The sequence below is a fragment of the Camellia sinensis genome, chromosome 1 (genome assembly GCF_055761805.1).
Source record: "Camellia sinensis isolate YWXY chromosome 1, ASM5576180v1, whole genome shotgun sequence".
Lineage (NCBI taxonomy): Eukaryota > Viridiplantae > Streptophyta > Magnoliopsida > Ericales > Theaceae > Camellia > Camellia sinensis.
Window position 1 is genome coordinate 20,307,660 of NC_138961.1, and position 24,124 is coordinate 20,331,783.

General features: G+C 37.2%; 1 pseudogene; it reads left to right on the forward strand.

Moving 5' to 3' along the window:
• Window positions 1–328: 328 nt before the first annotated feature.
• Window positions 329–20,621, forward strand: LOC114321168 (monocopper oxidase-like protein SKU5; annotated as a pseudogene).
• Window positions 20,622–24,124: the final 3,503 nt, after the last annotated feature.

Below are 24,124 nucleotides of genomic sequence, written 5' to 3' on the forward strand. Positions count from 1 at the left end.
TATTTTCTTGAGGTCAAGTACGCATCAAGTACACGTCAAATATTAAAGTTTAGATAGTGAGGTGGGTTGACAAAAAGAAATAATCATAAATTTTTATTAAAGTTTAGATGTGAGTTGACAAAAAGAAATAATTATAATTTTTTATTATTATATTTAGATAAATAAAAGATAAGAGATATGATTTTTATATATTTTATTTGGAAAGACCAAGCCCTCTATCTATATATATTAGCGCAGGAGTCCCAAGCTCTTTTAACACAAAAAGCAAAGAGGGAAAAAAAAAAAAACTTCATTCTCAATCTCAACCAAAACAAATAGAAACAATAAAATGGTCAGCACCATGAAATCCCTACCCCGCCAAATCCTAACAGGGCGGTGGTTCATGGTATTCGCCTCCTTCCTCATCATGTTCGCCGCCGGAGCCACCTACATGTTCGGACTCTACTCCGCCGAAATCAAATCCTCCTTAGGATACGACCAAACCACCCTCAACCTCCTCAGCTTATTCAAAGACCTCGGCGCCAACGTCGGCATCCTATCGGGCCTCATCAACGAGGTCACTCCTCCCTGGGTCGTCCTCTCCATCGGTGCCATTCTCAATTTCTTCGGCTACTTCATGATTTGGCTCTCTGTCACCAAAAAAATCTCCACTCCCCAAATCTGGAAAATGTGTCTCTACATTTGCATCGGCGCCAATTCCCAATCCTTCGCCAACACCGGCGCTCTCGTCACCTGTGTCAAGAACTTCCCCGAGAGCCGCGGCGTTGTTTTGGGCCTCCTCAAGGGGTTCGTTGGGTTGAGCGGAGCGATTATCGCTCAGCTCTACCATGCTTTCTATGGAGACGACTCCAAGTCATTGATTTTACTTATTGGTTGGCTTCCAGCGGCCATTTCGTTTGCCTTTTCACGAACGATTCGGATCATGAAAGTGGTTCGACACCCGAATGAGTTAAAAGTTTTCTGTAATTTTCTTTATATTTCGCTAGGGTTAGCCGGGTTTTTAATGATTATGATTATTTTTCAGAAAAGGTTTAACTTTACGCAGAGCGAGTACAGCGCCAGTGCTGCACTTGTCGCAGCAGATCAAAATGAAGAGGACTACTATATAGTAGCCTCCCCAAAATTGATCAATGGCACCCTTGTGGCATGAGGGGTGTTATACTATTCCAATTCAGTCAAATTAGCAAGTGGACCTCTACCCGTGGACCCGACCCGTTTGATATGGACTTTTCAGTCAATCAAGCTAAGTCTATTAGGTAATAATGGTTCATGTTTTGGTTGTTTTGAAATACAAATTTAGGCCTTGTTTTGGCATTGAAAAACATTCTCTCTATCTTCTATGAAATTAAATTTTTTTTGGATAGAAGATATTTAATTTTTTAAAAGAAAAATGTTTGGGAGCACTAATTAGTGCTCCCACTAATTAGGTGGCAGTGGGTCCCGCCATTAATGATGTGATGTTTTGGTCTTTGAGTTGTATTTTTTTTTTTTTTTTTTTTTACTTTTTTAATGCATTAGTGCTATTAGTGGTGATGTTTTTCGTAGGATGAATCATTTAAAATTTTATTGTCTCTACCACATTACTATCACCATCATCATCACTGTCACTGTCACTACTATCATCACCATTGCCAACAATAGCCACACTATCACCATTCACAAAAATTTCAATAATCCCATGCAATTTTAAGCATTTATAAGATAAATACACGTTTTGATATCTTCAAAATTTATGTAATTTTAATTTGGTTCTTCCAAATTTCAAAAAAAAAAAAAAAATCATTACTTCCATGCAATTTTAAGTATTTATAATAATAAAAAAAATTAGTATTTTGGCCTTCTAAAAATAATCAAAAATTTCTTGCCCTATCCAAATTTGAGTAATTTTACCCTAGCACCTCCTTTGCATAATTTTTGGATCCACCATTCATCCTGTCGTAGCTGCCTCATCATCACCACACCACCACTAAGTCTTTGCTATGGGCACACCATTATCACCACACCACTTCCATTGTAAGTAAACAGTATAAAATGTTGTAAAGAATTATGCATTTAATCTTATTCTACCACTATTAGCTTCAAAGTTACAATCAAACACCAAAAAAAAAAAAAATTATTTTCTGCCAAAATAAATGGAGAGTTATTTAGAGTCTGATACATTTTCTCCATGGACGATAGGTTGAACATGACAACGGGAGCTACAAGGCCGAACCCACAAGGAACTTTTAACGTAACGAACGTGACCCTGTCGTAGGCCTTTGATGGATCGTTATACACATTAAAATTAAACACAAAATTATACTAAATTTTTTTAGAATAATAACAAATTTAGGTATCAATTCACAGGAACAATTGTAAAATTAAACTAATTTAATTGTTAAATTCCTAAATTAATTTTAATGAAAAGATTGATTGTTCATAACCTAATTTAATAACAAATAAATTAAATTAAGTAATTAAATTATCAATTATAAATAAAATTAGATTTATTGATTTGGAGAAAAACCTAGGGCAATAAGTCCACCATTAATTACATAAATAAGGTTTCAAACTGAAAACAATTATGTTATGGTTCGAGCGGAATAATGCTTCGCAACTACAAGTTCAAAGCATTTAACAAAAAAATCATCACGTTTAATGTATGAGCACGAACCATCTCAAATAGTACGAATTGTTCACTCTAAACTAAGGTAGTGACACGACTCGTCTCTCGTAATATGGTTCGTCTTATACCTTGAATGTGAAAGAATAGAAAACTCTTATATGGAAAACATTCAACAATCACAGAAAGCCAAATATTTGAAGAAATAATGGAAAATAAATATATGAAATTTCTAAAACACCATACAATTGTTCAGACCTTTACATAATTGAAAATAAAAAAGAAAACCTAATTACACGGTTAGGGTTTTATCAAAACCCTAGAAAAGAAGACTAGCACTCATTGAGGAGTGGGAAGAGGAAGAAGACCCCATGGAAATGTCCTTCAAACTTTTTAGAGAAAATCACCTCTTGGAACCCTAGCATCTCTTTCCTTGCAAAAAATTAATTTCAGAACCCTAATCTAACATTTTTCCTGCCTATTTATACTTCTGCTGTCTTTTAAATAGGTTTAAAACATCGGGCTTGTTTTCCCAAAAAAGTCAACGCACGTGCAAAAAAGTCAACGCACGTGCATAAATCTATTTTCTCTCCAAATTCTGTCTTTTTACCCATTTTATGCTCCGACTATGTATAATCTGATTGACATTAAACACACATAAAATATACAGTTTGACAAGCAAGTAAAGTGAAGAGATCCTAATTAACGGCCTCAATATTGTACAATTCGGCCTTAATCACATCCCTCAACTTACAACTTGCTAATCCTCAAGCAAGTAATAAAAATAAAATAAAATAAAACAAAATCTAACTATTTCCTCTTTCGTGGGAAAACGGTTGCATTTAGCATGTGCAACAAGCTTTTGAACCACAGAGTTATCTCAAGTGGACGAGTAAAGTCTTGTGAGAGGTTCCAGAAATGATACCCACAAACATTAACATATTCATATATATTCAACAACAATTAATCACACTACTCCACCTAACAATCAACTTATGTGCCACTACAGTGTGATATTGAGACATAATGAGTCATTAAAGGCACAGTGGATAAGCTTGAAGGAACCTATTGAGTCAAAACCATAATTCAGTTAATACAAAAGTAAAGTTCCCTGTACTTGTGCATGCCAGTAGACAAATCATTAGTACCTTCGGTGTAAAGTGCAATCTCCATATTAGTTAATTGTCCACTGTAATAGCCCAGTGTAACTCATAATAACACCCAACATATACAGGAAAACTAAACTGTTGCAACCAAGATTCTCAAAAGTTTTTATTTTTTTATTTTTTTAATGATTGTGCAATGTCCTAATCCATTAAGCTTTCTAATCAACTCATGTAGCAAGCATTGGGCCAATAACTCTCAAACCAGACGATTTTAGGGCACTAGGTGTGAAGACACCCCTACGGGCTTAATAACTCGAGTTGAAAAGGCTACGAATCCGAGCAAGTTATTCTTCTTATTTTTCCTTAATTGTGCAATGTCTAAGTCCCTTAAACTTTCTAATTAACCTATGTAGCAAGTATTGGGCCAATGACTCCCAAACCAGATTGTTTTAGGGCACTAGGTGTAGAAACACCCCATACGGGTTTAATAACTCAAGTCAAAAAGGCTACGAACCCAAACAAGTCAAGTGTTTTTTTTTTTAATTTTTTAATTTTTAAGAATCTTGGCTCCTCATTTATTATTTTCTGCAACTCTAGCCATTATCAATGATGTACACCAGGGATTATAATAAAGAGGTCACCACTATGATAGTGTGTTCATGTGAATTAGCATACTCATGACAAGTGTACTAATACCACAAACATAAACAACTCTCCTAGTGCAAACATCACATGCAAGTGTTTACCCAATAAACCCTTTTCATACAAGTCTACTATGTTCCCCAATTAACATGTGAAAATATCATCACCCTACTAGCAACAAGTCACATCAAGTGAAGTAATGTAATCAAATGAAATAGGTATAAGCATGAATTATTGAGCCAAATAGAAATGCACAAAAGAAAATATAACCCTCATCCCCCAACTTGAATATGACATTGTCCTCAATGGAAAAGTAAAGAGAAATGAGAGAATATTACCAGAAATTGTAGATGCACATCCAGGTAGGCAGAGAGTAACAGACACACACTTCACACACTTTTTTTTTTTTTTTCAATGAAAAGAAGAAATAACTAACAAGAAAAATAAAAGAGACAAAACAGAATAAAGGCCGGTACTAGGGAGAATCCGGTAGCAGTGATGGCGGGAAATGTTGGGCAAACAAGGCGTTCATCAAAGATCGTGTCTCAAAGGCTTCATCCTGAACTCGTTGGCTGAGCTGATCGAAACGCTGCTGGCTTAACTCTCGATATGTATAAATGTCAGTTTGCAGTGATGCAACTAACTGCTGATGTTAAGCTGGCGGGCGTGTAGCTGGTCGAAGGCCGCCTGAGAATAGTCTCAATGCGCCTGAAAATCTGTACGTAACCCCATGAGACTCTGTGGTGATCACGAAGAGTACTGTGGACCTGATCCACAGAGTGCTGAAGCTGTAAGTACTCCCCGCGAGTCATATAGAATGGGTCCCCTTGGGGAGGCACAAGGGAGGAAGGATGAGGTGGTTGGTTGTGGACAGGGTCCTGGGCCTCATCAACCGGGGCACCAACTTGCTGCGGGATGCGAGATATGCTATGCTGCCATTCCCGCTGGCCTAAAGTCGGATAAGCTTTATCAATCTCCTCATTCAAATCAATGGGGAGGCCGTTCAGCTCGAACACAAGTGTGAGCAAGTTGGCAAATGGCAATGGCCAAGGCAGGTTCTTGTAGACGCACCCTCGGGCCTCATGCTACAGTTCGGGCTCAATTTGTGTCACGGTCCTTAATCTGAACCAAAGAGTCCAAATCCGGCAAATCGTTTTGAGAAACAGATTTTTGAAAAGAAGTGCCAAACATGGACTGCTTTGCCAGATACAGAGTCGCCACCTAAATATTTTTTATGGGGGAATTTAGGAAACCCTGACTCGGTGCCAAAGGCCACGTGTCCGTCATTACCAAAGTTGTCTCGACTCGGGAACTTGGGTACGATTGGAGAAGGTCAGCTATGAGCACCCCCTCTCGCCCGATCCGAAGATCGGCCTCTACTAACCATGATATCCAGTTTTGAAAACGTTATGTGTTCTTATTCCATTTATTAGCCTAGAATTACTATGTTATGCGCGCAGCAAGCAAGTATAGACCAAATCGCCTAAATTGGAACAAAACATTGAATGTTCGCTTTGAAGATGGCTTGCTACTCGCAAGTAGGCTAAAATGCAGGTTTTGCCATCCTCGAGTGGGTTTTAGAAAAGATGGTTTTGCCACTATCTAGTGGGCTTAAAACTCACAGTTTTAATGCATTATTCCAATTTAGGTAATTCAACCTCCATCCACAGGCATTCAAGCAGTTATATCACATAAGCAGCTAGCTTCATGGTAATCATGCTGTTATGGCAACACTCACACGCATGCGGTGTACTAAAGCATAAATGCTTACCAAGTACTCCAAGCAAAAACAAGAACATGTTAGAAATCATGCATGATCCAAGTCCATGTTTAAATGCCTAATGCAACGCATACGGGATGTCACTAAAGTAGGCTCGGCTAGTCTATAAATGACATGTGAAAATGCACAAGTAGCATGTATTCAAGTTAGATTTGAAATACTTATGTAGTTAGTATGATGCGCCGAGCCTGGTGCATGCAAGACTAATGAATGATGTACGCATGCATAGCATAAGGTATGCTAAAGTAAACATGTCCTACTATTAACCATCAAAGCAGGTAAATAAAAGGGAGAAAAAAGTAGGGGTTGGAAGACATGCACACACGCACCCACACTTATTACAGATTTGCCCTCGCTTAGAGGGACCGAAAGAATAATACAAGTTAATTAACCTACAAGCTAATTAAATATTACAGACCAATTAATTAATTAACAAATTAACTAATCCAATGAAAGCAGTAAATGGCCTCGGGAATAGGGCCCAATGCAATGCGCGCTCGGCTCCGCTCGGAAAGTCACTATCATGCACAAGTTGCCTCTGCTTTGACTATTCTGCTTCTCTGAAAATTGCACAACTCCCAAGGTTGCTTCTCTGAGTGTTTTGGAACACCACCGGCTGAGTGGGATCATCATCGGCCATTTAGAATGGTCATCGGCTAAACGTTATACTCTCGGTCAAACACTCTTTGCTGGTCGGCACTCAACACTACCGGCCAGCCAAATCTTCCTGCAAAAACTGGTTTGACAGCAGCAGAGGACAAAACATGGCATGGCAATGCATTTCAAGCAATGTATGCACCAATCACACCTCTTATCATACTTATGACTCAAAGGGATATGGTCTTCGATTCTCGGACCACCAATCGCGCACTTCCATGCATGATGGCTCAAAAAATCAAGTGTGCATCTTGATATGGAATGTAATTCATATAATCAAACAAATTAAATTCAACCTCTATCATACTCACTTAAAGAGGTCAAGCATGCATACTCATGCAATGCAATCCTAAGCATGTGAACTAGTATACAACATGGCAATGCAATGCAAATATGCAAGTATGCAAGCAAACATACAGGGTGAGCACACAATCAAGCAAAGGGGATGGACTTAAACTAATTTAGGATAGCTCGCAAGCATGCCAAAATCAGTGGCCAAAGTGCTCAAACATGAGGACCAACACACACACACACACACATGCACATGTTAATGGGCTAACACTTGAACATCAAATAAGCAACCTTTAAGCACACTTAATAGGAAGACAAAGATGGGCATATGGCATGTATCATAAGCTCTGAAATTGCATGAAAGAGAGGTGCCAAACCAATTAATCAAAACAAGCAAAGCATACAATTGGTCCGAGTACTTGAAGCTAGTCAAGGAGACTTGAACCATGGCCAAGCCAACCAAGCCTCACAAGGCCAAGAGGGCTTAAAACAGGTTCAAGGTAGGCCTAGACCATGTAAAGGGAACACCTAGATGGTATCCAAGTGGCTTAAACATGGAAGCATGCAAAAGAGGCTAAACATGGAGCATACAACACAAGCTTTCAAGGCATTAAAGAGGCATCGAAGGCAAGCATACAAGCATGTTATAAGGACTGAAATAACATGGTAAGTGGTTCCAAACCACTAAAACAATGCAAGTAATGCATGCTAGAGAGGCCAAAACTTAAGGCACTCAAGAGGGATTGCATGGTAGCTATACAAAGGAAGACATGAATGACTCAAATGACCTAAAACAGTCCCTTAGCACATCAAAATATGCATGTAAGCTTCACAAAGCTAAGCCTAAATCATGCTAGAACAAGGGTCTACACTTAAAGCATGTTAAGGCAAAATGTGGCATTACAAGACATGTATGCAAGGCATGCAAGGTGTGTCCAAACCAACATACAACAATGCTATATTATGACATAATAAGCATGAAAATCAGTCAAGGCATGGTCAATACACACTCAAACTATATGCTCTCTCAAGAGGCTAAAAATGGCCCTTTTTAAGGACAACAAGGAGAGGGGGTGGCCCTCTCCTTCCTAGGACCTCAAGGCACCATCCTTATCACTGAAATCCCTCAAGATTTCAGTGGTGAGGAGGCCCAAACACAATAGTCCCGGAGCTCAACCGAAATGGCACAAAACAAGGGCCAAACAAGCCTTAAGAGGGGTAAAACAACCCCAAAGCTTAAAACACCCTTAACAAACTATTTAGAGCACTGAAAAAAAAGACTTTTCTATGTTATATGTTAAGCTCAAAAATAGTTGCAAATATGGAAAAACAAGCTATGAAAACAAGGCTTAAAAGAGGTAAAAGCTCACCCTTGAAGCACAGCAGCAAATCAGCAACTTTTGGACCAAGAAAAGGCTTCAAATCACCATAAAAATCACCTTCAAGGACCTCAGCTCAATAAAGGGAGTAGAGAACTAGGTGTTTGTATGCAAAAGTGCAAAGAAAATGCACTTTTGAGCACAAACAAGCCCTAAACCTTAGAGAGAGGCAGAAAAATGTAGAGAGAGAGGGAGATTTTTGCTCCTTTTTTTGTATATCTCCTCCTCTTCCTCTTGTATATCTCCTCTCTTTTGAAAGAGCTTGATTGATATAGATATATCAATCTGCAGCCCCCTCAAAAGTCCCACGTCCAGGCATGGGCTGGGGTATGGCCTGGAATGACAGCTGCCAACTGTCTACAGAAATATCTGTTGAAAACCACATTTGGCCGGCCGGCCATCAAAGTGGCCGACCGGCAGTCAAATTGGCCGGCCGGCCATCACATTTGGCCGATGGCAACATAACACAGCCGGTGGCCTCAAGCCATGGCCGGTGGAGTGTGGGGGTGTCCCAAAAGCCATTCCCTACCCTCCAAAGCAAAAACACAAGTGTTTGGTGCAAAACCAGACACAAAACGATCGAGTCGAGAGATCCTGAGGCAAGGCGCGCAGCCGAGGCCTCTGGGAACTCAAGATGAACACAAACAAGGATGATCACCGAGTGTTCAAATGGTGACGTCCAAGTCTTGAGGATGGTAAAAAATGGGGTGTCTACAGTTCTGCATAGGTTTAGGCCGAATTGCCTCTCGTAGAGATTTCCGCACATGCATCCATATGATATGCTCAAGCGGGACCTGATAGCTATGCTGATAACCGTGTAAGACCCGAACAAACTCCAAGCGGCGCTCAACTTTATGCCCAAGTGGAAGGGCATTCTAATGGACCATGGAATCAATGAATAACAAATGGCCAGGTAGCTTGCTCCGCCGCAAGCATGAGAAACTAGTGTCACCGTGGGCCCCTGGGAAGTGCTGTTGGATGAGGCTGTGTATGGATTGTTGGTCCTCAACTTCCAGGAAGGGCTGGTATTTCGGCTTGGAGAAGAACCCTAACGCGTCAGCAATCATGGATTCGGTGATGGTGACGAGATGACCATCAATGGTGAACATCAGTCTGGGCTCGGTGAGTGACTCATACAAGTTTTGGTAGAAGAGCCGTACCAGACGAGGATAAGTGGGCGATATCATAGTGCAAAGGCCCAATTGTTACCGGAGTTGGAGTTACTCAACAGCCCAAGAAGTGGTCGGGTCACATTGAAAATATGAAATGTTGAACTGCGTGAGCTTGTGAAGCAAGCGTGAAGCCCACTCCGGCCGTGGCAAGTCACCCAATGGTGGTGGTGAGGATGGTGGTGACAGTGGCGGCGGTGGCGCCGAGGAGGTGGAACCTCTTGCCTTTTTGGAGGCCTGGGCGGATATCCGTCGACTCATGTCTTGCACACACCAACAATAGACACATATACACGTGAAACCAACATGAGAATCAAATAAAATATTAAAGCACAAGTCTGCCCACTGATGTACCACATGCAATTCTCATCATTTTTTTTTAAATGTTTCCTTAATTTATTTATTTTTTGTTTTTTTTTTGTATTTATTTATATAAAAACGAAAAGAAATAAATAAATGAATAAAAACGACATTAAATTAAAATAACAATTTTATTGAAGTAACTAATGACTAAATAATTAAACTAATAGAACTAAACTATCTAAATAAACTAAACTATCAAGTAAAGAATGAAGTAATAAAAATAAAATAACAGAAAAATAAGAAACTAAATAAATAAACAAATAACCTATGAAGTAAATAAAAAACTAAGCAGGAATTTTATTTTATTTTATTTATTTATTTTAAAATAGGGCTATTTTATTTAAGTAACTAATGATTGAATAATTAAAACTATCAGAACGAAATTATTTGCATGAACTAAACTATGGTAAGCAAGCCAAATAATAAAAATAACAAAACAAAACAAAAATAAACTTTTTTTTTTTTTTTTTTTGGTATTGGACCGCACGTGCGTCGTAGATGGCTGCACATGCGAAGGTCATCTTCTTCACAGCAATTTTTTTTTAAAAGGATGAACCATAGATGAACAACAAACAAAAACAAAAACTCTATATATCTATTCCTACATCCACAAATCTACACAAAAAGGAAAAGTTACCTTAAAAGAGTGGAAAAAGATGGAGCAAGAAGGATGATTCGCCGGAAAAAAATGGTGGTCGCCGGAGATTTGACAGTTGGAGAGGAAATAGTGATACCGGCGATGAGATGGTGGTGAGGAAGAAGAAAGGAGGGTTGAGAGCATCAAGGCCGGAAGATACACCCTATCGCCACTTTTAGTTGAAACCTTCACCAGAGATGTCGTCTATCCTAATAATAATTACCTCAGATTTACCATCCATGGTGATCCGGATCACTATATGGTTGTCAAGCCTACAGTAGAAGACAGCCTTGTGCTATTGGGGCTCGGTCGTATGTTAACCCCCTATACCCTTTGAGTTCTCTTTAGAATATAATCCCCTCGGGTTGTGTTATGATATCTACTTTGCTAAATACTTTGAGTTCTCTTTAGAATATAATCCCCTCGGGTTGTGTTATAATATCTAATTACCCTAAAAAGTACCTATACCCTTTGAGTTCTCTTTTGAAGGGTTGGTAATCGTGGAGTGTGATGAGTTGGTGGGTTTGTGGGGTTGTGAGAGAGAGAAAGATAGATAGAGATAGAAGATGAGAGGTAGAGAGAGAGAATGACAAAATCTGTGAGTAATTGTGAGAGAAGTGGGTTAGGTTTTGATGAGGTCAATTTTTTATTTTTATTTTTTTAAATACGAAAATAGAAAAATAAATAAATAAATAAAATGTGATTTTTATTTTTATTATATTTTATTTTAATTTTTTTTATATATATGTAAATAAAAATAATTGCATATTTATTTATTTATTTAAAATTTATTTATTTATTTTGAAATAAGTAAAAAAATTAAAAATAATAATAATAGAAGAAAACAAAACAAAATCTGTAGGTTTTTTTTTTCCAAAGAATTGCTGCATGTGCGTTAGTGTACGCCGCACGTGCGGACCCATACCCTGCGCATACCCCGCATTTCCCCCGCGAACCTGCTTTCAAAGCATAAGACAAATTGGTGGAATCAAATAATTGACGCACGTGCGGGATATATATATATATTTTTTTGAAGAACAACATTCTGCACGTGTGGTGCGCAAGCCGCACCTCCTCCTCCGCACTTGCATTTAAAGTAGTGTGTACTTTTGTGGGATGAAATTTTTCCACACGTGCAGTGGGTAGTGTCGCACGTGTGGGAAATTTTTATTTTTTTTTAACCCAACTTGTACCTTAATTTTACAATAAAAATAAGAATAGCTCTTGCAAACAAATAAAAGTTTAATAAAGGTATAATCTTCAAACGAAAACCACGGGTACTACTTTTCTCTTTAACAGTGTTTGTAACTTTCTCTATTCTCCAATAGGGTGACAAACTAGGTTGATTCGGTATCCAGAATCGAGGCACATAAAGCTAACTCGACCTATGGGGCTGCCATACAGAGTTCAAGCTAGGGTGGTTTTGAAGCAATCTCCACACTCCTAGGTATTTAAACCAGACTCTAATCTCGAAAATTCCAAACCTTTGTGTTCTAGGCTTTGCCATTCGAACTCTAGTTTTCATCATCTCAGTTGGTCTCCTAGGAACTCATAACAAACACAGTTAAGTGGCTATACCAAACCGTCAGATGTCGTTCGGGCATGGCGAATACCAAAAGAATTACACCTTTAGAGGATTTAAAGTCTCCTAAACGGAAATAAAGCACAACAAGAACAAAGAAAAATAGAATAAAATAGAAAGGAAAGAAAAGGGAATAAGACATCAATCTCTCAATCATTGTAAAAAGAGTCCATCAAAGCAATGGACTCAATCATATCCCCACTCCCAATTCCCTCTATATGGGGCTTCAGTCTTTGGCCATTCATTTTGAAAGTGTGGTCATTCTTTGGATCTTGCACCTCAACGGTGCCATGAATAAATGCCTCAATCACCACAAAGGGACCATCCCACCTTGATCTAAGCTTACCCGGAAAGAGTCTCAATTTGGAGTTAAGAAGCCACACTTTTTGGCCAGGTTCAAAAGATTTTCTATTAATGGCTTCAGTCTTTGGCCGCACCTCCTCCTCCGCACCTGCATTTAAAGTAGTGTGCACTTTTGAGGGATGAAATTTTTCCACACGTGCAGTGGGTAGTGCCGCATGTGCAGGAATTTTTTTTTTTTTTTAACCCAACTTGTACCTTAATTTTACAATCAAAATAAGAATAGCTCTTGCAAACAAATAAAAGTTTAATAAAGGTATAATCTTCAAGAGAAAACCACGGGTACTACTTTTCTCCCTAACAGTGTTTGTAACTTTCCCTATTCTCCAACAGGGTGACAAACTAGGTTGATTCGGTATCCAGAATCGAGGCGCATAAAGCTAACTCGACCTATGGGGCTGCCATACAGAGTTCAAGCCGGGGTGGTTTTGAAGCAATCTCCACACTCATGGGTATTTAAACCAGACTCTAGTCTCGGAAATTCCAAACCTTTGTGTTCTAGGCTTTGTCATTCGAACTCTAGTTTTCATCGCCTCAGTTGGTCTCCTAGGAACTCATTACAAACACAGTTAGGTGGCTATACCAGACCGTCAGATGCCATTCGGGCATGGCGAACACCAAAGGAATTACACCTTTAGAGGATTTAAAGTCTCCTAGACGCAAATAAAGCATAACAAAAACAAAGAAAAATAGAATAAAATAGAAAGGAAAGAAAAGAGAACAAGACATCAATCTCTCAATCATTGTAAAAAGGGTCCATCAAAGCAATGGACTCAATCATATCCCCACTCCCAACGCACTAAAATGACCGCCACATGCAGAAGAATGCCAAAAAGTAAGAATGCCATGCACCTCACTCTTCGACACACACTGTCGGATCACTTGGTCGAAGAAATATTTAAACAACTCCAGATCCTCCTAAAAATAATACCTGACCTGTGAAAAGAATCGGTCTTTGTCTTGCTTAGACCAATTTTGAGGAACTTGCCCAATGGCCAAGTAATTCACAATATGTGCAAACCACGGGGGGTTCGCTCATGACAGCTCAAGGAGTTGTTCGTCCGAAAACGAATCATGCAAAATAAGAGGGTCACTAGTATACTCAACAAGGATTCGGGAGAGGTGATCTGCCACCACATGCTCAGATCCTTTCTTATCTCGGATCTCTAGGTCAAATTCCTGAAGCAACAAAATCCATCGAATTAACCTAGGTTTGATCTCTTTCTTTGATAGTAAATACCGCAAAGCGGCATGATCAGTGAAGACTATGACCTTGGAACCTAGAAGATAGGACCAAAATTTATCTAAGGCAAAGACAACAGCTAGCAACTCTTTCTCGGTAGTAGTGTAATTCAATTGTGCATCCGAGAGAGTGCGACTAGCATAGTATATAGCATATGGTGCCCTATTGACCCTTTGACCCAACACAGCCCCAACAGCATAATTTGAGGCATCACACATGATTTCAAAGGGAAGTAACCAATTCTGTGATTTCATGATTGGGGCGGTGGTAAGGGCCATTCTCAGTGTTTGAAAAGCCTTCAAGCATGCTTCATCAAAGATAAAGGCGCGTCCTTAACAAGTAAACTACACAAAGGACGTGATATTTTACTAAAGTCTTTGATGAACCTACGGTAAAAACCTGTATGCCCGAGGAAAGACCTAATTTGACGCACAGAATTGGATGGAGGAAGGTCTTCAATGAGGTCAACCTTAGCCTTGTCTACCTTTATACCTCGAGGGGACACAATGTGTCCCAACACTATACCCTCACGAACCATAAAATGACTCTTTTCCCAACTCAAAATTAGGTTTGCCTCAGTACATCGTTCCAACACTCTAGTCAAATTCCTAAGGCATTCATCAAAAGACGGTCCAAACATCGAAAAATCATCCATGAAAACCTCTAAGAATTTCTTCACCATATCGAAAAAACTGGCCATCATACACCGTTGAAAAGTCGTCAATGCATTACATAGCCCAAAGGGCATGCGCCTGTAAGCAAAAATGCCAAAAGGACATGTGAATATGGTCTTTTCCTGGTTAGCGGGGTACACCGGGACTTGATTATACCTTGAGTAGCCATCAAGAAAATAATAGAAACCCTGCCTCGCTAACCACTCTAGGATCTGGTCAATAAAAGGTAAGGGAAAATGATCCTTCCTAGTCGAGGAATTCAGTCTCCTATAATCAATGCACACTCGCCACCCAGTAGTGGTTCGTGTGGGGACTAACTCTTATCTCTCATTCTCAACAACAGTGATGCCCGATTTCTTGGGCACCACTTGTGTGGGACTCACCCACTTGCTATCTGAGATGGGGTATATAATACCCACATCTAATAGTTTCAATACCTCATTTTTCACCACCTCTTTTATATTAGGATTAAGTCTCTGTTGCATTTCAAGAGAAAGTTTGGTGTCCTCCTCTAGGTGTATATAATGCATGCACACGGATGGATCTATCATTTTTAAATCAGCCACTGACCACCCTCTAACACTCTGATGTGCCACGAGAACATTCATTAATTGACTCTCCTGCTCTGTAGTCAAGTCAGATGCAATGATAACTGGTAAAGTATCCTGGGGCCCTAAAAATGCATACTTGAGTGTGGCCGAGAGTGGCTTCAACTCAACTGTAAGTAGTGTGACCAAAGACGGTATGGTGGGCTCTCTCAACAGAGGATGAAGTGACTCAAACCAGGCTTTCCATGGAGGAAAATCCGGTGTAGAAGAAGCATTAAGTAAGGCATTCACCTCCTCAACCGACCCGTCAATATCAGAATTTTCGAACCCAAAATGAGCTAGACAAGCCTCTAGAGGGTCCTCTACAAGAATGGAGGACAAAGCTTCCTCTACAATCCCATCCACAACATCCACAAATAAGCACTCCTCTCTCTAATGGGGTTGTTGGGATGCTTGGAAAATATTAAGTTTCACTTGCATGTTACCAAATGAAACTTTTATAACCCCAGTACGATAATTAATGCATGCATTGGCCATAGCCAAGAAAGGTCGACCTAAGATCACCGGGATTTATTTCATAGAACGGGTTATCGGTTCCATATCTAACACCAAAAAGTCAACAGGAAAGTAAAACCTATCAACCTTTACTCGCACATCATCAATCATGCCACGTGGCACTTTGAGGGACCGGTCAGCCAATTGGAGAGTAACAGTAGTGGGCTTCAACTCACCAAGACTAAATTCTTCGTACATAGAGTACGACAACAAATTGACACTAGCCCCTAAATCTAATAAGGCCCTATCAATGAAATGGTCCCCTATAATGCATGTAATGGTAGGGGGCACCCGGGTCTTTAAGCTTAGGGGGTGTGTTATTCAATAAGATGAAGCTTACTTGCTCTGTGAGTATGACCTTTTGGGACACATGCGTCCTAGATTTACGCTTTTGCGTACAAAAGTCCTTCAGAAATTTAGCATAGGAGGGTACTTGCTTAATGGCCTCCAACAGGGGGAGGTTGATTTTTACTTGTTTAAAAACCTCTATCATTGCTTCCATGGATGCCGCCTTCTTATTAAAAGGGGACGGTGTATCAAGGCATTGGGGAAAGGGTGCCTTAGACACATATGGTGCCTTGGGTTCATATGAAGTGCTAGGGACTAAGTCATCCTTCTTAAGTGTTTCCCCCTCACCCTTGCTCTCATTGGGTGTATTACCGTGGTCACCCTTCTTAGCTCCAGTTGCATCAGACGCAACTGACTAAGGCTCTAACTTCCTCACACTTCTTAAAGTAATCACCGCTTGCACCTGTTCATGGTGCTTTCCATTCCCACCCGAACTCTCTACCCCGTATTGTCCCTTAGGGTTAGCCACAGTTTGACTCGGTAATTTTCCCTCATCTCTCCTATTCATGTTGTTAGCCATTTGACCCAATTGGTTCTGTAGCTTGGCAATGGAGTGAGTATGTGAGTGAACTACTAGTGCTAACCTCGTAAGTTCTGAGAGAACTTCTAACACCTGAGTCTCAAAGGCCGAGTTACCTTGAGGAACAGGCGAGGGTTGTGGTTGCCGGTACGGTTGTGGGGGTTGATAAGGTTGCGGTAGTCGGTAGGATGATTGGTTGGCAAAATTATTAAAATTCTGCCTTGGTGGTGGAGGATTGTAAGAAGTGCCTTGTGAAGGAGGTCTCCATGAAAAATTGAGGTGATTTCTCCATCCGGAGTTATATTGGAATATGGGTCATTACCCGGGTTGGAGAATCCTTGAGCCGTATTCACATGCTCTTGGACTAACTCCGGAAATTGTGATGTCGAAGGGCAATCACTTAAGTCATGAGCAGGGCTCGCACATATAGCACATGTCTCATTAAATTGAGGCTGATCTTGCTGTGTAGGGGCATGTCCTGCAGCTAATAATTGGTCCATTTTGCAGGACAATGCCTCTACTTATTAGGCTAACTCTAGGTTTTGGCCGACCTCATAAATTCCCCATCTCTTTGGGGCTTCAACTATTGGTTGCCGGGCTTATCGGGCTGCGGAGGCATGGTGAAGGGAATTATCACTTAGGTTTTCAAACAATTGCCATGCATCGGCATCATTTTTGGACATGAATGTCCCACTACATGATGAATCCACCATTTGGCGGTGCGACAAAGTTAAGCCATAATAAAATGTTTGAATAAGTTGTCAATCAGGCACTTGGTGGTGGGGACATTGTTAGAGAAGATCATGAAGTCTTTCCCACGTCTCATGAAATTGCTCGCCATCAATTTGAGCAAAATTAGTGATGGCTCGCCTAAGTTGGTTGGTTTTACCTATGGGAAAGTACTTCTCCAAGAACCGTTGCTGTAATTAGTCCCAAGTTGTGATTGAATTAGCAGGTAAGGAATTTAGCCAATGTTTGACTTTATCCTTTAATGAGAATGGAAACAATCGCAACATTAAGGCCTCATTTGTGAAATTCTGGATCCTCACTGTCGAGCAAATTTCTTGAAATTCATTCAAATGTTTGTAAGGATCATCATAAGCTAGTCCATGGAAACATTGGAGCACTTGTATGGTGTTGGACTTAATCTCATAATGAGCAGCAGTGGTGTTGGGTAATTGGATGCATGATGGTGACATATATGCAGTGGATGTGAAATAATCCTTAAGGGTCCGGTTGGGCACATTCGGGACATTTGGGTTTTCCATCTCTAATGGATCAAAGTATGGATATGGATATGAATATTCAAGCCTAGGAACACGGGCAGAGGCTCTAAGTGTCCTAAAAGTCCTTTCTAGTTCAAGGTCCAAACTTCACAATTCAGGGTAACAAGAACGGCGCCCGTGCATACACTACTTACACACACACACATACTAAGTTCCGACTCTGTGCACTAAGTATGAAAGCAAAATACCAAAGGGAGAAATACTCACAGCGATTTAACGAAAACGCTTTACTCGTCTTGCAGGTGCTTGACGTGTAGACGTTGTCTCCAACCTCTAATTGAGCTTTGTCTTTCTTTGTAGCACTTTCGTGCCTTGCTTGCAAGTGTTTGCTTCTTTTTTAAGTACTTTAGTGTTGCGGTTTGTTTGTTTTTTTTTTAAAGCTCGGTTGGCTCCACTTGCACTTCAGTGATAGCTTCCGCTTTCAAACCCTCTGCACACTTGGCAACACGAAAGCATAAAATCCTAAACTAAAAATTAAAATAAGAATATAACTTTAAATTAATTAATTTCGTCGGAAGTCCACGGCAACGGCGCCAAAATTTGATGGGTCGTTACACACACCAAAATTAAACGCAAAATTATACCAACTTCTTTTAGAATAATGGCAAATCTAGGTATCGATCCACAGGGATAATTGTGAAATTAAACTAATTTAATTGTTAAATTCCTAAATTAATTTTGATGAAAAGATTGATTGTTCATAACCTAATTTAATAACAAATAAATTAAATTAAGTAATTAAATTATCAATTATAAATAAAATTGGATTTACTGATTTGGGGAAAAACCAAGGGCAATGAGTCCACCACTAGTTACATAAATAGGGTTTCAAATTGAAAACAATTACGTTATGGTTTGAATAGAATAATGCTTCACAACTACAAGTTCAAAGCATTTAACAAGAAAATCATCACGTTCAATGTATGAGCACGAACTATCTCAAGTAGTACGAATTGTTCATTCTAAACTAAGGTAGTGACACGACTCGTCTCTCGTAATATGGTTCGTCTTATACCTTGAATGTGAAAGAATAGAAAACTCTTATATGGAAAGCATTCAACAATCACAGAAAACCGAATATTTGAAGAAATAATGGAAAATAAATATATGAAACTTCTAAAACACCATGCAATTGTTCAAACCTTTACATAATTAAAAATAAAAAGAAAACCTAATTACATGGTTAGGGTTTCATCAAAATCCTAAAAACGAAGACTAGCCACTCATGGAGGAGTAGGAAAAGGAAGAAGATGAGGAAGAAGACCCCATGGAAGTGTCCTTCAAGCTTTTTGGAGAAAATCACCTCTTGGAACCCTAACCTCTCTTTCCTTGCAAAAATCAATTTCAGAACCCTAATCCAACATTTTTCTTGCCTATTTATACTTCTGCTGTCTTTCAAACAGGTTTAAAACATCGTGCCCGTTTTCCCAGAAAAGTCAACGCACAGGCGAGAATCTGTTTTCTCTCCAAATTCTGTCTTTTTGCCCATTTTGTGCTCCGACTATGTACAACCTGATTGACATTAAACACACATAAAATATACAGTTTGATAAGCAAGTAAAGTTAAGAGATCCTAATTAACAACCTCAATGTTGTACAATTCGGCCTTAATCAACCTTCGTCCTCCATGGATCAGAAACTTAAATCCATGGCTGCCCACACTACGTCGTCAACAATGTGTCGTATCTTATTGTAGATACACCATTGAAACTCGCTGATTATTTTTGCAACGGGTTGTCAGTGTACCAGCTCAATGCATTTCCAACCCGTTCTGTGAATGGAGCTATTGCATACGGAGTCTTCGTGGTGTCCGTGATCCATAAAGGGTGGCTAGAAATTGTGTTTATGAATGATTTGGATGTCATGGATTCTTGGCACTTGGATAGTTTTGGATTCTTTGTGGTTGGGTAAACTTTCTTAATTTTCATTACAAGGGTTGAAAATTGATATTTTTAGTTATTTTTTAATTTTTTTTAAAAAGACATGTCAATAAGTAGAGAGAATGAGTTGACTTTTTGTCTTGCTCTTTTTTTTTTTTTTTTTTTTTTGGTGCGTGTGGGGTTATTTTACTGCTATACTTATCATATAATTCATCTGAACCATAGGTTTGGAAATTTGTATTTTTTACATATGGGTTTTCAAACTTTTCCCAAAATTGCCACTAAAATAGGTTTAAAAAATATTTAGGGCAGCAAATTATATATGTGGTCTCTTTAATTTGTCTTTTAATCTTTCACATTGTGTTAATATAGTTGTAGTTTGCTGCTTCTTTTTTCCTTAATTTTCCCTATAAGATTTTATTTTTGTCTCATTTGAAAATTATTTCTTTCAACTGTCAAATACCAAAAATTTAGTGTATCATAGGTATTATAGGTGAGATTTTGCCTCAATTGGATGTAAATCTTAGCTCCGCCCCTAATCGGGATACCTGAATTGTTTCATTCTCAATATGTTTAGGTTTGGAAATGGACAGTGGACACGGGCATCGCGTAGTGCTTTCAACCTCTTGGACCCTGTTGTTCCATATACAACCCAAGTATACCCGAAAGGGTGGAGTGCAGTTTATGTGTACCTTGACAACACAGGAATGTGGAACTTGAGATCACAAAAATTGGTATATGGGCCAAGAGTTCTACATTAGGGTTTACGACGATAGTTCCAACCCTACCAAGGAGCGACCACCACCAGAAAATCTCTTGTTATGTGGTTAGTACTACCATATCGCTTTTTAAATTTTTATTGTCCTCTTATTGTCTAATATCAACAAATATATGATTGTATTGTCGATACTAATACATTTACTGATTTGCTTATCTGCAGGGATATTTAATGATTCTATATTTGCTCCTGCACCAGCTCCCCAACTTGGATGGTTTTAGCAAATGTTGATTTTGTGATTATTCATATTAATGCTGAAGCTGTCCTGATCATGAGCTTGATTTGAGTCCTTGGTTTATATTATAATAATTAAGGGGGAAATAATTATTTGCTAAATGCATAAAGATTTTTCTTTCCCCTGTTTATTTTGTAATATTATCCTAGAATTAGAATTTGATATGTTATGTATAAAGGCGAAATAACATTTGAGTTGTATGAAAAATAATATCAATCTCATGAAAAAAAAGTTTATGAGATTGTAGCATAGTATTCCATTAAGGTGAAATTATTTCAGTTAAATTCAATTGAAATGGTATTTTATTTAAGTCATTTTTTATCTCATAAACTATAATAAAAAAAGCTACAAACACTCTAATATAGCATGCACACACTTCCTTTAAATGCATTGTTTCATATGAAATATTGAAAAGATTACACCAAAATTCCTAAAATACTCATCAAAGTGATAAGAATTCAAATATATGTAGTGTAATTTAAATTTAGTGTGTTACAGGTCATGTCTAAAATGAATATAATTCAAACATTCAAATTTTAAATATAAATTTTTTTGACAGAAAAATTGTGTACCTCCAAAAATAAAATATAAGATATAGATTTAAATTTTGTATATATGAGTCATAACCAAAATATATTTTATCCATACATTTTGTTTTCAAAATATTTATAAAATATTTTTTTCAAAGTGTATAATATTACTATATTCTCACAATACATAACATTACTAACAGAAGAAACATCGAAAAGTATTATAACGGCACATCTAGGCACACAATCATTAGCTATTGCTTCTGTAAAACAGCTCATGATGTTAGGATATGCCAACACAAAGGACTGACAATAAATTATTGGTTGACTAGAATGTCGTGTGGTTATATCTCAGTTCAATCATAAATTTTTATGTTTTTTTTTTTGGTGCTTCTTAATGGAGGGATTCTTTAGGATCTTTTAAATAAGTATATTTTTTGAATTTTTAGATTAAAAAGTTGAGAAAAAAAATTTAGGTTAACTTTTTGACTTTTTATGAAAAAATATATATTAAAAGTTTGTATAAATTAGTGTGTAGGGAAAAATTAAGATTGAGAGTTGTGTAACAGTACTTTTTGACTTTTGGTGAATAGTAATAACTTTTTTACTTTTTTTCAACTTGCCCAACTTGGCTAATAATACAAAATTGAAAATTTCATCATTTTCATCAATCACAATACATGTTGAGCTCCACGATGTTACCCTAGTGTGTTTGATTGAGGAATTCGAAAAGAGATTTGGAAAATGAAAGAAAAAATGTATATAAAATTATGTGAAATGTAAATATATTTTATTTACATTTCACTTATATTTTTTCTTTTCGTTTTTAAATCTCTTCTCAAATCTCTCAACCAAACACAGTATAAACAATCAATAACTTCTCGGATACAGTTGGTATAATACAACTTGTTGGCTTTAATCTTTAAGGAAAATGAGTGGGAGTACTAATTAGTACCACCACTAATGATGTGGCAATGGGTCCCGCCCACTGCCACAATGTTGTTGTGTCTTTTTTTTTTTTATAAAAAAAGTGGATACCACATCATTAGTGGTTGCTTTAGAGTATCACTTTTAGTGGTCTCTAGCATTGCCCCATTTCTAAAACTTAAATAATGTCCAAATTAAATAATTATTTTTTATAATAAGGCCGAAATACTATTGTTGTTTTTCTTTTTTTCTTTTTGTCTTCTTCACCTTTTTCTTTTTTTTTTTGTAATAAATTATTTTCAAAATAATAAGACCAAAATATCTTTTTTTTTCCTCAAATATGTTCTATATTATTTTCATCCTCATTGGTACTAATATTTTATCAAACTCCATATATACATATATATTGATTGAGTTTTTTAATATCCTTTTCAAAAAAATTAAAATTTAGTTTGGTGACTTTAAAAATAAAAATCAAAATCAAACACTAATTATTTTCATATGATATTTTTTGGAACATAAAATAATATTTTAAAATTCAAATATATCATAAATGTTGGTGGGGTTGTCACTAAATTAGAACGTTAAATATATAAACATATAGTTTTTTTATTTTTTTATTTTTTATTTTTTATTTTTATCATATGCAATAGTAGCTTAAAAAAATAGTCTTACGTTGTGTTTAGTTAGAGGATTGGGGAGAAATTTAGAAAAGAAAAAGAAAAAGGTACGTGAAAATAGATGAAATATATAAATATATATATATATATATATTATTTATATTTTACCTAACTTTTTCCTTTTCCTTTTCAAATCCCAACTAAACACAGTATTATGAAAACAAAGGTATTTATGTACATATAAAAAAAAATAGAAAATGCTATAGGTATCAAATTTTCTACCAAATAAATGATCAAATGTCTCACATGGGTGTAGGGTCAACAAAATTGAATACCTCACACCTATGTGAGACATTTAGTAATTTATTTGGTAGAACATTTGGTATCCCTAACATTACTAAAAAAAAATTAACTCTTTAATAACATCATAATTAATATCCCTTTTACATTTATATTTTTTAGAGTTATACTAGATGTCCCAAATAATTTACTAAATTTTCTACCAAATCTCTCACGTAGGTGTGAGACCCACACACATGTGAGTCTGTGTGAGTTCGACACCCATATAAGAGATTTGGTCCAAAATTTAATATATTATTTAAGATCTATAACATTTTCCTATTTTTATAGAGGTGGAGAAAATTAAAACATCATTTATTATTTTCTTAACATGTGCAAGGGCCATGTAAATAAGATTCATATTATACATTATTTATTTATGAATCAACGGTAATCACTGCTCATTGCGCGGTGGTTAGCATTTCTCCAATAATTAAAGCTTGTCGTTTAATCAGCACAAATTAGGCATAATGTCGATTCAAATTAAAGATTCAACAATGATAGAGAGTTCTAATTTTAGAACTCTAAAGAAAGCTCTAATGATGTGAAAAGAGAAAAAAAAAACACAAAAATATAGATACACACATCACATCAGATGTGAGCCTCACCTTTTGTCACATTACTAGAACTCTCTTTAAAATTCTAAAATTAAAACTCTCAATCTTTATTTTAAGTTTTTACAACTTTCTATAGCAGTGGAGATAGTTATACCTATTTAATATTTCCATAACATATGTCCATAGGTACAAGTTAACAAAAACTTTTATAATAAGATTAAAACACCCATTTTGCTTTGCGCCCCTCTCCCCTTTATTTTTGTATGCCTCCTCACTTTTTCTTCAAATTTGATATTTTATATTACTTTAGTTTGGTGGAAAAAAAATCAAATACTATTATTTTGATATAATTTTTTAACATACAATAATATTTAAAAATTCACATGTATATTAATATTTATGTTTGTCAAAAATTTATAATTTTTTTAAAATAAATTCTAAATACAAATTCTAAAAATTTAATCAAATAAAAATATTTTACAACTAAAGTTTTTCAACATTACCTTCACATATTTT